General features: G+C 41.0%; 1 protein-coding gene across 12 annotated transcripts in view; it reads left to right on the top strand.

Moving 5' to 3' along the window:
* The window catches only part of ATXN7L1 (ataxin 7 like 1), a 235310-nt gene that overhangs the window by 1760 nt on the left and 218822 nt on the right, over positions 1–14728 (top strand). Inside the window, exon 2 of one of the 12 annotated variants that reach the window (XM_054692546.1) lies at positions 6309–6539. The exons of the other annotated variants lie outside the window; for them this stretch is intronic. The gene's annotated coding sequence lies outside the window, so the exon portion shown is untranslated. The remainder of the gene's footprint in view (positions 1–6308; positions 6540–14728) is intronic. 12 annotated transcript variants of the gene reach the window in all.

The following is a 14728-nucleotide window of genomic DNA, read 5'->3' as shown; positions in this document are numbered from 1 at the left end:
CCATTCATCGTTTCCAAAGAATGGTCCCCCTCATGAAGGGGGATGTCACCCTGTAAGGCAGCTAAGACCTGCTTAGAAAGATGGAACTCATTGTGTGGACCAACACTTAACACAGTCTGTATTCTTTACCCAATCATTTCCTGACCATCCAATGAGAGGAAATTTTGTGCTTTAGAAAAAAAAAAACAAAACATGGAGGTTAAAATGCATGCATATTCAAGGACAGCTCTCTTGCATAGTGTTTCTGCTAATTAAGCACTTTGATTGGGAACGAAACCTTGTTCTAAAGATGTTTGCCTCTAAATATCTTAGTGTGATCTTGACATATGTCTTTAGGATGCACAAGGGAGTGATGTCAAGTGGACTTCTTACAAGTAGCAGCTTATTAATGCTAAATGTCCATGTGTGATGACAATGGAAAGTATCTCTACAGATTGCTTTTCTTCACAAGCTCTTGAGTTCTTTAAATGCTGATGGTACTCAGTTATCAGACCACTGGCAATTGAAAGATTTCCACAAAAGAAAATGAGTTTGTGTATACCTTTAAATTAAAGTTGAGTAAAGGTCATAGTATATGGCACAGAATTGGCACCTCTAAGGTCTGGGTGACGGATTATAGCTATAACACACACAAAACTCATATTCTGCACCCTCCTCCTTGCTTCTGTTTCAAAAGACTTATTCTCAGATTCACTTGCCCTTAGGAGAAATAGATTCTTTTAAGGAAAAATGAAAAGGTCTTCTTCCCTCAGAAGTCACAATTGGTGTATCTTGCTTATTATGTATGTCCTTTGTCCTATAAAGGTACAAAGATTTAGCTCCTAATTATGTGCATTTGCATTAAAGACACCCACTGTCATGTAACACACTTACTGAGTTTGCCAAAATAGCTATGTATGGGCTGAAATCTCTTTGTTCGTAGACCTAGTGGAGCAGACTTGGGTTGACAGTTCTTGAAGGTCTTCCTAGTATGTGCACTGTTTTCTTTACAAATAAAGTATATACGCACTAGATATATACCTTCCACCACCACCACCACCACAGGTGAGAAATTTAAGGATCCAGCTGAGACTCCAGGTCAGGGTGTCTGGTTGCCAGGAATTCCAAAATCATTGGTTGCTCTAGTCTTGTCATGCACTTATTATTGCAGTCATCATTTGGGAGTTCTTGAGATGGATATGTTTTTGTGGGTGGCTCTACAGGACATTCAAAGGCCTAAGTGTGGTTATATGTGTCCATAAGTGTAAACATACCTAGACCATGATGTTGTTGACGATAATCGAGTCTTAAGAAATTTTGTCTTTTATAATAATTAGTGAATAAAATAAAGTTTAGAAATTCCAGATGAGAAATGAAGGGATATGATTCAGATTTTGATAATGAATTTTTTATTGTGGTAAATTAAATACTACATAAACGTACCATTTTAACCATTTTAAAGTATACAATTCAGTGGTACCAAGTACATTCACAATTCAGTACTATCCATTTCCTGAACTTTTTCATCATCCCAAGTGGAAACTTATAGTTATTCTCTCTACAATAGCTCCTCACTCACATTCCCCCCTCCTGTCAGCCCTGGTAATCTCTGTTCTATTTTCTGTCTGTATGAAGTCACCTATTCTAGATAATATCTATATATTATATAATATTTGTGACTTTGTATCTTTCACTTAGTATAATGTTTTCATGGTTCATCCTTGTGGTAGCATGTATCAGGGTTTCACTCCTTTTTATGGCTAACTAATATTCCACTATATGTACACAACATTTTGGTTATCCATCCATTTGTTGACAGAGATTTGACTTGTTTCCAACTTTTGCCTGTCATGAATAATGCTGCTGTGAACATACTGAGATTTATTTTTTGTAGACTACATTCAGGGAGGAAAGTTAGACTGGAAATATGAAAGAATCATTTCACCTTCTATCTGGCCTCAATCATGTAGACACAGGAATGACTTAAAGACTTTTTGAATAATTTGATTATTACAGTAGGGTTCCTTCACCATTCCTCATTCCTTTAACCTTTTTCTCTTCTATTCTTTACCTATTTCAGTATAAAATGTTAACTGAATGCTTTGAAATCTCTGTAATAAAGTTTTCAATATCATTTCATCCAAAATTAGCTGTAATTATGGTCAAGAGGGATTTGGCAAATACTTTCAAACCTTGTCAAATCATCACCTAGGTTCGGAAGTTATTGCTAGTCCTGTGCTTGAATGTGTTCGTATCAGGTCATGTCCAGCTTAGTGCAATGAAAGGAGTGAGAGAGAGTTTTGGGTCAGCCTCCTAAGTTCTGATATATGACCTTGGGAATATCATGTCCCTTCTCTGGACCTGTTCTCTCACTTGTAAAGTAAGGGAAATGGGATTAAATGTAACCTAAGCTTGTCTATTGAATATACCTACATTTGAAATGCGGTCATACCAGATAGACTTTTTAAAAAGATACTTTAAAAAAAAATCAAGCCCTATTTTAAAAATATATTGAACCATTATATACAAGGTTTATTTTCTTATTTTATAACTTTACTACATCTTATATACAAGCACAATAGTTTGTGCTGCAAATAGTTTGTGAATGGTATGAGGTCTCTAGGACTCTGAGAAAACTGGGGGTCTGAGTCCAAAACTCAGGGTGATGTATTTCCCATGGTGCAGGGTGAGTTAACATCAGTCAGCTTGGAGCAGTCACTGAGATTACCCAAGAGGAGGTGGGATGGGGGTGGTTTCTTAGAAACCTTTTTAGTTTAGTCTGAGATATAAAATGCATTTATGATAGAAAATTCCAAGGAAGGCCATTCATCTAGCTAACCTTTTAAAATAATTTGCTTTGTAGTTTAACTGAAGGCTTTTTCCAAGCTATTAGGGGGACAAGCTCTGTGAATCAGAAAGACTTCCCCTTTTCTAATTGCCCCCCTCAACCCTTTCAAGAAGTTAATTCATAAATAAGGAGATGAGTTCATATAACTCAAAAGTATCCTTAACTATATAAAAATGGAGATAACAGATTTGTTTGTGAAATAATACAAAAGGGCTTAGCACATTAAATGCTTAATAAATGTTTGCCTTTGTTCTTTTTTTAAAAAAGTGTGATTATCATCATCCCTGATATTAATTAAGCTGCTTATAGAAAACTTTATTATTATAATTGACCCAGGATTTTAAACTAATCATTGATGAACAGCAAAGATAAACTGTATTAGAAATTTCATTTTTAGAGTAAATAATTTTATAATATTAATGATTTTCAAAAATAATTTCTATGATATCTATATTTCTAATGGAGTATAGCTAATGCATGGTCATTGGTAAGTTTTATGAAGATCTGGAAAAAATACTTAGTTTCAGGCTTATGTCTAAGAAGGATTTACAGTGTTCTTTCTGGGTACCAAAAGGTCTAAAAAAAATTTTACAAATAATTGATAAGTGATTTTACCTGATTACTATAAAAAAAGAAGGTCCTTGTTTGGGTCTTTTGGGAGCCTAGTTACACTAGTTACTTCAGGCATGTGTCTGTGTTTCATTGTCCCAGATTCTTTCATATGATGGAGGTAAACTTGCGGAATGCTTCCAATTTGAAAACTGCCTGGGATCTTGCTATGACTATGAGTTTGCCATTCTTTTGAGATGCTGGTATAATTGGGTTGAAACACAGGAGGAAGCAGGGAACATGGGAACATGTTCAGCTCAGGTTTAGGAATTCTGCATTATGGTTGGATGGGAGCAAATTGGAGAAAAAGGTGGCAGCTGACATGACAAGAATGAAGTGTTCTTAGAAACCAAGCCAGGAACGCCAGCGACAAGTGGTGGAGATTTATGGGAAGCTGCGGACGGCTTCCCTTTATCATTATACAGGCAACTCCGTTATCTATGTTAATGGGAGATGTGAAGACACCCGGTGCACAGATTACACAGATAAACTTCATTTTCACCATTAATTTCAACTTCTTTCTCCATTAGGCCTATCTTCCTCCCCTTTTGCTAACAAGAGACAATAATTGTTCACTTTGGCATTTCATTATCATTTCTCTTCCCTTGCCCAGCATTTGGGAGAAAAGGATAGAGGAGAGAGAGAGAGAGTAGCTTAAAGGAGGTAGAGAGGAAAGATGGAAAAGAGAAAGAGTTTGGGGACAGTAAGCTTTGCTGTTGCATCTAATTGATGGAGAAGAAGGAACACCATGATCAAGACAGCAGAACTGAGAGGTCATTTTCAAAACCACCTAGGTTTGAAAATATAAAGCTGCTAAGATGATTATCTGTTTGCACATATAAGTATTTCCATGTGCTTGGGTTCTTATGTAGGGGAAATGTGGTTCTGGTAACCTCCATGGGAGGTTACGCAGGTGGGCACATGAAATACTACATGTGACACTGCCTACAAAGCACAGTGACAGGGTGCTAGCTTCTCATTGCAGGTCTTTCCAAGAGAATGGCTTTTTTTTTAATCTCTAGAAGATGTGGATGATTATACACACATACTCACACTCATTTAAATGCTTCTTTTAAAAAAAATCCCATATAAAATTCAAAAAGGTATATAGTGAAAAGAAAGTCTCTTTCCCACCCTTGCCTTTGTGTATAATACAGAGATATTCTGTGTGCTTTCAAGTAGTTACATAGTTTTTCTCCTTCTCACTTTCCCTAGGTGGATGATAATACATTGTAAATATTGCCTAGAATCTTGCCATTTCCATTTATCTTAGAAACTGGTCCATATCCACTTATAGGGTACTGTCATATTCTCTTTTGAGGCCTGCATAGAAGAATGATAATTTACACTTCTAGATGTCTTGCTTAGTTTTTAATACCGCTTCCTACTTTCTTGGCTTCCAACATGCATTTGAGACTAAGTCAGCTCTCACAGGGTGCCTGCGCTGGGCTAGGTCTGGCCATAAAGCAGTGAAAAAACACAGACTGTGCTTCAGGACACTGCCATCCTAGCAGTGAAAGTGGGGATTTAGTAAGTCATGGCAAGTCTGATGAATGCTCTGCAAAGGGAAGTTGAGGTGCTGTTGGAAGACATGGCTGGGAACCTAGCTTAGGTTAGGAGCTCAGTGAATAACTCCATGCAGAAATTTCATTTAACTTAAAACCTGGAGGATGAATAGCAGTTATCTATGTGCAGGTCTGGGTGGGGTAGAACAGAGGAAACAATGTGTGAGAAGACCCAAATGTCAGTGATTATAGAATGTTCTAGAAACTGAAAAAGCTGTTGCTAACGTGAAGATAGCAAAACAGAGGGTAGTATAAAGTTTCTCAGCAGTGGCACTACTGACACTTCTGATACTTCTTAGTCGTAAGGGACTATCCTGTGCATTGTAGGGTGTTATAGCAGCAGCCCTGGCTTCCTTCGCGACATTCCAGCAGCACCTTCCACTCTTCCAATTTGAAACAACCAAAAATGTCTCCAGACATTGCCAAATGTTCTCTGGGAGGCAAAATCACCTCAATAGAGAACCACTTGTATAAAGTGAGGCTGGATGTTCACAGAAAGATTCTGCTACTCTCTACATGTCCCAGGCTTCATTCCAGATGAGTCAGTCTTACTGGACACTCATCAGGCATAGATGGAGCTGTGACTATTCCCTGGTATGAATTTACGTTTAGGAGGACCTAAAGGGATAGAAGACACTGGCCCCGCAAAGATTTCTCCCTGAAGATTTCCAAGATGACTGCTCCAAGCCTTCGGTTCCATTCTGTAGTCAGTGGTAACAATAGTGAGAATCAGGTTCTAATCCTGGGTGGCCCAGCCCGCCTTCACAATGGATAGAGAAGACCCCAAGGCGCCAATTCTGATAATGATGGCATTTATTTTACGGTGGCCCCTGATGTCAGTGCACCACGGTGAAGCATTAAGGATTTCAGTTTATATTTAAAGTCAGGCTGGAAATGCAACTGGCATTCTGTGCAGTTTGATTACCCATGGGATTTATCTGAAATGGGGATGCACATGATGAAGAGCAAAGCGACTGGTTTCTGCATTTCCCTGGTAAGGATGGGGAAATGGGAGGTCTGATTCTTGAGGGCCTCTGACCTGTGTGCCAAGTAATCTAGGGCATATTTTAGGACTGTGAGGCCACGTTCACTCTCACCCATATGTCTTAGCTTTAAAATTGTTTTAGAAAAGTTGGGCAGATTCTTTTTTTGCATGGCTTTCTATGTGGGTGGTGTTTCTAGCCCTTGATCTAACCTTTCATACATTTCACGACACTTTATTTTATTGACGATATCCCTCAGAAGTAAACATATGCTAGTCGCAGACACAGCAGGACCCTGTCCTAGTCAAATCCCTTTTATCCAAGGATCCCATGTTCTGAGGTGGGCCTGTGTTCTCATCCGGGAACTGAGCATTTAGTGGCAGCAGTGGGAGTGACGTCACCAAGATGGCGGAGTAACCAGACTTCGCCCCCCCCCTCACGTGAAGAACAGCTAACTTTTCTCGGACAAGTCACCACTCAGAGAATCCAGAACCCGGGGGTGAGGCGGAAGCACCCACCCTGCACCACAGAGCCCACGGCCAAGCACTTTGGAAGGTAAGAGCAGCCGCTTCACGCTGGCCGCACCGCCCCCACCCCCGACCCGCGCACAGCTGCGCCTTGAGAGACCATCTCCTCAGGCCCCTGTTCCGCCTGTGGGAAAAGAACGCCCCCTGGGGACATCCACCCAGCACCTCCCCCACCTCCACCCCAGGTTGTGAGTCGCTTCTTGGGAGTCCCGCTTGGGTCTCGCCTCACGGGGGTCCCGTGGGGAATCCACAGGGCTTGACCACCCGGAGCCTGACGGGGATGCAGTAATCATCAGAAGCAGTGTGATGGAGAGGGAGAGGCTTGGCCTTTTTCCTATTTGTTGAAGCAGAATGTCTGCGTCTCTCCTGAAATTCTTGGTGCAGCCTTCTGTCCGTGTTGGGCTTCCAGCTATTGTTTGACTGGCTCTGTCTTAATCTCTCCTGTGGTAGCGCTTGGATTGGCCACTTCAAGCCAAAAGGACCTGAATTTGGACCCTGAGGCACTTGAACTAATGAGGATAGCCCAGGAAATCCCTCCGGCCAGTGGCTGAGGCTGAGGATTCTTAGAGTTCAGGGACTAGACCTCTAGGCGCACTCCTTGCTTTTAAGTGGAGCTACAGTTCCACTGTGGGGAAAGCTTTTGGTTTTATGTGGATGCTTTATCCTTGTACCTGTGGTTTCATAACACAATTCCATTTGCCAAATTTAAGGGATCAGGGACTTAAAGAAAAAAAGGCAACAAAATAAATACTCTGTAGGGCTGGGCAAAGTGGCACAGGGACACCATAGTGGGGAAGATCAAAATGACTTGATGACAGACATTTTGAACAGAGGAGCAGCTGTCAGCATACCTGTTCTGTGAAGCTGATTGTGATTCTCGTCACGATAATAGTGCAAGGACCCCTTTGGCAAAAGAGGTGGTTGTGTGATCCTGCCCCATTTTACCAATAGGTCAATGGAGCCCTGGAGTGAGGGTGGAGTGAGGAGACAGGATGTCCTAACTGATGACACTAAACAGGGTCTGGAAGATGCTTGAGACATGGTTCCAGTTTGGCTCTGTCAGTTTGGTGGTGTCTGGCTCTTTTTAAGAGTGTATTGGCCACTGCAGGGCAAATACTGTACAATTCCACTTATTTGAGATTCTGAGAATAGTTAAATTCATAGAGAGACACTACAGTGGTGCTTGCCAGGGGCTGGGGGAAGATTAAAAATTGTGGAGATGGAAGGTAGAGGTGGGTGTGCAACAGTGTGTATGTAAATGCCCCTAGCTGTCTACTTAAAATGTGGTAAGTTTGAAGTTATCTGTATTTTTTGACAAGAAGAAGTACATTGGAAGTTATGTGGAGCATTATTTAAATCTTGATGTGGCCTCTTACTAGCTGTGTAATAAAATAACTTTTCTGAGTCTCAATTTTCTCACTTTCAGAAAAGGAGTAATAATCGCTTTCAGGGTTGTTGTGAAAAGAAACACGATCCTATCTGGCACACAGTAGGTACTCAATAATATGAGCTTTCATTATGATGATTTTTACTTTTACCAGACACTTGGGTCCTCTTCTTTGCCTTATCAGAGCTGCCACTTCCAGAGGACAGGCGGCATCCTTACTGCTCTAGGAGTGTGTGTGGGGTTCCTTAGATATCTTCATTTAACATTTTGTCCCTGATTATTTAAGGATGCTGGGAATAAAATTAAAAGGGATCAACGACCGTGTGCTATTCATTTTCAAGAGTGAATCAGTTTCCATTTTACAAAGTGTGGTCATCCTGGGTTCTTAGCCTTTTAGGCTGCAGTCACAAGCCATCAGAAGGACCGAGCAGAGACCAGCAAGGTGCATTTTAAACAGTCTCCCAAGCAGTTCTGGTGGTCACTGAACCTTGAGAACAGGGTGCTGTTTATTTGGTTAAGAGGAGTGGCTCTCAGCCCTGCCCGCCTTGAAAATCTCTTTTGAAGCCCTAAAAGCAGACACCAGAGATTCAGATTTAACAGGCCCAGTTTAAGGGGTTCTGGGGAACTGCTTATGTGTTTTTAAATATCACACTCCTAGCTATCATTTACTGGGCATTGACCAGGTGCCAGGCACAGAACTAATGTGGACTTCCCCACTTGCCTTCATGACCACCCTACAAGGCAACTTCTATTATCCACCCATTTTAAGAGATTTGGATACTGAGGCTCAGAGAGATTAAGTGATTGACTGGAAGTGTTACAACTGGGAAATAGTAGAGCTGGGATTTGAACCCAGAGACTGGCTGATTCCAGAGACTGTGCTTTATAAGAACAGTGTCCTGATGTTGTCCTAAAGATGAAGATGAGGCAAGAGGATATCCAGGACATATAGTTAAAGAACTGCTCACACAGGCTTCTGCCAGTGCAGAGCCAGGCCTCCTAAATCTAGCACCCTGGGCACCTGACTACTCTAGTCTCAGTCCCCTGGTACTAGACCTGCCTGGGAGAGCATATTCTGTAAACAGAATGGTTAAGATTTCTTTCCCTCAGTGTGTAAACCAGTGGCCTGATGACAGGGGCCCAGGTCTCCCCCTTAATGCAATGCTTTCTCGTTGCAAGGCTCTAGCTTTGTGGCCTCTGTGGTCACAGTCCTGGCCTCAGGGAAATCTTAGGAGCTGATTCAAACTGTTCCTTTTTAGGAGAAGGTGTTAGCAAAGATGGTTGCCAAGCAACTCCAGGGGCATCTATCTACAGTGATGATTTTTCTCTCTCTTTTTTCCCCTTTTGAACATCGTCTAGGCCGCTTTTCAGTTTCCCTCTTGGCGTTGGATTGTTAGTGTTTTTGTGAAGGGCGCTCGCCTTTGGATGATGGAGCAGGGATAGCTTTTCAATACTCGCCACGTTAGAGATGTCCTTTTGATGGGCAATGCGCCTGCTAAGTGGGTGTGAAAGACCTTTGCCTCCTTCAGCCTCAGTGATGCCCTAGTTGTCACTGGCTCCTAGGGGCAGTGACAAAGAATATTCTTTGACTGGAGTGACTGAGAAGAAGCATACACTGCATTTCCCACAAGAGGACAGGATGATGTGGTTATATTCGGCTCCTGACTTTGGATTTCCCCTGCTCGTCTTCAGCTGGGGCACTTATATTTTATGTGATCACCTGGTGGGTCATGGAGAAACTGCTCTCTCACTCACGCACTTGGGCACACACCCTCTCTCCCCTTCGTTTCATGGAAGAAAGACCAGGGGAACCCTTAATATGTGCTTCCTCTTCAGTGCCATCCTCTCTCCTAGGTTACCTCATCAGTGTGGAGTTTAAGGTGACCTCTGACAGGTCCTGTACTCCATAGTCTCTTGATCAGTGACTTGATTCTTCTGGTAAGGTATAAGAGCATGTTGCTGGGCCATCTTTCACATGTCACAAAATTTGCCCCAGACTGGCAGAAAGGGAAACATTGGTAAAGTGAACCTGTTCACCTTAGGGTGAGGTTGCCTCCATTTGGTCTGCCTGCCAATGACAGCCCTGTTAACTGTGTCCCCACACTTGAGGCTTCATCCCTCAAGCTATACCCTTGACCACTGTGTCCTTCCTCACCAAGACCAAAGAGAGCATGGAATTCAGATAAGTCTTGCCATTTTCAGAGACTCAGACCAAACACTTAATAGCAGAAGACAATTGAAAATAGAGATACACCCTATTATATACAAACCCAAGTATGTAATTATCCTGTCTTGGATTAGGGGGCTCTTTCCTTCCCAAATGGAATCATTGGGGAATTTGTTAAATAATATGCCATAGTTATCTGCCCTAAGGCTTTTTGAAAATCATATTTTCTTGACCAAAGTTTGGTGACATCCACTTTTATGCCTCTTCTGCCAATTCCTCGCATCCTGTCTGCTCCTTCTGGCTTCTCCCCCAGAGCCCTGGCTTTGCTCTCTAGATTTACTCCTTGCTCTGTGTGGTAATTTTGGCATGTCTGCTAACAGCCTGACCTTTTCTCCACACAGTTCTCAGTTCACCCCTCTGCTGCATTGCATCAGACAGCCCCCCATGGTGATGCTTACCATACCCCCAGACTCCTCTAGACCCTGTGCAAGCATACAGCCTTCTTTGTATCTTTCCTTATCCCCTATCTTTAGAAAGGCCCTCATTCCCCACCTTCTCTCCACTTAAGAGCAATTCTCTACACCTCTCCATTTCTTTCCACTTCCCAAGCCCTTACTCCAGGCTAACCTGCCTCATAAACCCACCTAGATCTTTATAGTAGCTGCTTAATTGGTATCCCCATCTTCATCTTCCCTACATATCACTTCAAGATTAATCTCCCCCAAATTCACATTTCACCAGGTTGTTCCTTAAGTGAAAACCTTTCATCACTTCCTGACCACAGTCAATGCAGTATACCAGGACCTCACTGACTCAGCCCCTTCGAGTCTCCACATGTGGTTTGCTCTACACAGTCCCTGGACAAGCCATGTTCTTTCCCTGTCCAGATCTTTGCCTCTGTAGGCTCCTCTGTTTCCTCCTAGCCATCCCTGCATGCAACTGAGCCTCATTCTGCAGGGCCTACTCCAGCCCACATCTCTCTGTCCTTGGATGATCTCCCCAACCTCTCAGTGGCACTGGCGACTCCTCTGGACCCTGCACTGATGGCTGTACCCACCATACTTTTGACCCCTAAATCTTACCCTTTGGGGCCATTTCTTTGTCTTCCAGACCTTTTCTTTTTACCTAATATCTTTCATATTTTTAAAACTGCACAATAATCTTTAGAAATTGGGGGTTAAGTGAGGTGTTTCCTGTATTCCCTTTTTCTTTCCAGAGTTGAAAAATGTTCAACCTCTGGAGTGTTACAGTTCAGCTGGGCATTGAATTTGTTTCTCAGGCATGTGTATTGATATACCTATATTTTCATTTTTTTAAATTGTGATAAAATACAAATAATATAAAATTCACCATCTTAAAAAGTTTTAAAGGTATGGGTCAGTAGTGTTAAGTACATTTACATTGTTGAGCAAGCAATCACCAGAACTCTTTTCATCTTGGAGAACTGAAACTATATCCATGGAAGAATTCTACATTTATCTTTTCATTTTTTAAAAGCAGTCTAGAGATTACCAGTGGTTTTCTGTGATTTATCACCTTATATTTTAAAGTTGTTGAGATGTTAAGAACTGGAAAGATTCTTGATTCTTTTCAAGTGAATATTTGGGGTCACAATGCAAAACGGCCAGCTCACGTAGGGTGTTGTGCCTCAGGATCCTCCATAGATCCCTATCTTAGTGGTGAAAATTCAGTGGAAAAGTTCTGTAGTTTTGAGCCCAGAGTCATAGACACCTTTAGGCATCCTAAAGTTTTTAGTTCAGATTCTATAGAAATGCCTACCCTACAGCTCAGTTTCTTTTTTGCCCTCCATCTTAATGTTAATGTTGAAATTTTTAACTTGTATAAAAAAGTTGAAATAATAGTACCATGGTCAGTCATATCACACCACTTAGATTTCAAAATCAATTCACATTTTATCTTATTTACTCTCTTATAGAGATATATATTTCTGTAGCACTTGAAAATAAGTTGTAGTATCATGACACTTCACCTCTAAATATTTATCATTTTGACACATCTTGATTGTGTAACCTTGAGCTCCTCAGGTTCTCAGAGCCTCATCTTATATAAATATGTATGTGTGTTTTTGCTGAACCATTTGGAAATAAGTCACAGACAGCATGACATTTGCTTTTAAATACTTCAGCATACGTCTCCTAAAAATAAAAGCACTCTCCTACATAATCAGAACACTAGTATCACAGTTAGAAAAATAATTGCACCTGATATCCAGTTCATATTTAAATTTCCTCCATTGTCCCTCAAAAAAAGTTTATAGCTGCTTTTTTCATAGGTGCTCTTTAAGATACACACACACACACACACACACAACAAGGGTCCTATCAAGAGTCATACATTACATTTAGTTACTATTAGTTACTTCTCTTTGGTTTTAGTTTTATTTTAATAATAATTATTATTAGTTATTCCTCTTAGTTTTAATTCAGAAAGTGTCCCACTCCATATGTATGTGTCTGTACAGCAGGTCTTTGAATAAAGTTTCATTATTTCATTATAATGTTGATAAGAAAGGAAAAAAAAAATCTCCATCCAGAGCCAATGTCTATGTGGAGTTTGCATGTTCTGCCCATGTCTGCCTGGTTTTCTCAAGGTAACTCCAGTTTCTTCCTGCACCTGGCGGATGTGCACCTTAGGCTCATTGACTTGTCTGAATTGTCCCAGTCAGAGTGAGTGTGTGTGTGCTTGAGGTGTCCTGTGCTAGGACGGCATCCTGTCTAGGCTTGGTTCCCATCTTGCACCCAAGCTGCTAGGTTACACTCTGGCCACCTGAGACCCTGAACTGGAATAAGCAGGGTGGAAAATGTGTACATGAATACAAATTATTGTTTAATATTAGAAGTGTTTGGGGTGTTTATTTAGAAGTTTGGTGATGTTTTTGTGACCAGAAATGTTGCTGTAGGAATCAACTCTTATGTATATCATTTAGCTTATGATAATATTAGTTTCATTGTACATCATTTCACTTGAAGTCTGTTTCCAAGAGTCTATCCACAATGTTAAGTGAGAATTTACTGTGTACATAATATGCATAGATGTGGATATTTTTATATCTGCATATATAAAACCTTGCTGTTCAGAATTCTTTACATTCTGATCTGTTTGATTTCTTGCTCATGGTGTCAATTACCTTGTTTTTCTGTCATGTTTTCCTGCCATATTGGAAGTTATAGCTAGTGTCTCAAACTCAGGCCCAATATTTTGACAATAATGTGTCTCAGGTGAATCTGAATGTTTAATGAAGCATCACATCAGGAGGCATATGATGTCACGGTGTCCCATTATTAGGTGTTGACCACCTCCTCCATTGCAAAGATGGAGTCAGCATGGCATTCTGTAGGTGATGCTTTGGTACCAAGTGAATACCCTGTTTCCCCACAAGGAAATTTCATGGAATTGTCTTGGCATCCACTGATAATCCTTGCCTGGATCAGTTATTTCTTTGTAGAATGGTCTTGTCTTTTTAAAATTCTATCATTCTTATCTACATTATTAGCTGACATGCTTCTATAAAGAAGCCTTTCTCATAGACAGGGAATGAACTATTAAATTCCTTGTAAAAAGGCAGAGTAAAGTTTTTCCCTCTAATTACCAATTATAGTAAGGAGTTGAACACCCACAAGTTAAGCTAAGGAGCAGCAAGGTCTCGGACTGGGTACACTAGCATTTCAAGAAGATGCTTGTGTGAAATCCCATAATCAATGGGAAATTTTAGATCAATAAGAGCAAGCTTTGTAGTGCAAACCTCAAAAGTAAAGTGTGACCACATCTTAGTTGGGAGAGTTTGAGTTTAAAAACATTTAGAAACATTATGCTACACACTCATTTGACCCTCTCTTTTAATTTAGGGAATAAAGAAGACAACTTACACTTAAAATAATCCTCCCACCTTCCAGCTGGAACCAAGCATTTAGCCTGGGTCCAGTGAACTGTTGAAGATAAATTGCAAACCAGGATGTGTGATGCTCTGCAGGTTATGAAGCCAGAGTGGTGCTTCCTGCATCATTGACAGAACATCCAGGACTTGGAAGGCATAGGCTTGGGCACTGTGCAAGATTTTAAAAGTAAAATAGCTGTGACCTCTATCCTACAGGATCTTGCAGCTCAGGAGGCTGGAAACCTCATGCCACCTAGAGAGTGAAATGTGACTTGGATGCCCTGAGACCTAGTGAAGGGAGAGATTTTAGTCTACATTATTAAATGACCTTTGACCCAAGGACAGGAACTGTTTGGTTCTTGATTCTATATGGAGCTCAGTGAAAGGTGTATAGCAGGAGTGAAGTTAATGTTTGAATATTGAATGAATGAATGAATGCTTCATCCCAGATGGCTAGGATTCAGATATTGGGGCATTCTACAGGAAGGCAATGACACAAGTAAAGGCCCAGTGAAGATTGTGAGATCCCCTAGAAAGTAGCTTTTGAAAAAGGACTTATGAGCCCTAGATCTGCCATTAATACTGAAGAAAAATAGTTCATAATTTATTCCAGTAGACCTACTCGGTACCCAACACAATTCAGTATATTATGAAGTGAAGTTTTCCAGAACAGGTTTCTATTTTATTTGGTAATGGTTGTGTGTATTTTGCTTTCTCTGTTCAGTTTGCTGGGCAGGGAGGTTATTTTCTCTCTCTTTCTCTCTCTCT

Source organism: Talpa occidentalis, unplaced genomic scaffold (genome assembly GCF_014898055.3).
Source record: "Talpa occidentalis isolate TD23 unplaced genomic scaffold, MPIMG_talOcc4v2.1, whole genome shotgun sequence".
In the NCBI taxonomy this organism is placed as follows: Eukaryota; Metazoa; Chordata; class Mammalia; order Eulipotyphla; family Talpidae; genus Talpa; species Talpa occidentalis.
Note: the sequence above shows the minus strand (reverse complement) of the source record. Positions and strands in the feature narration are given on the sequence as shown.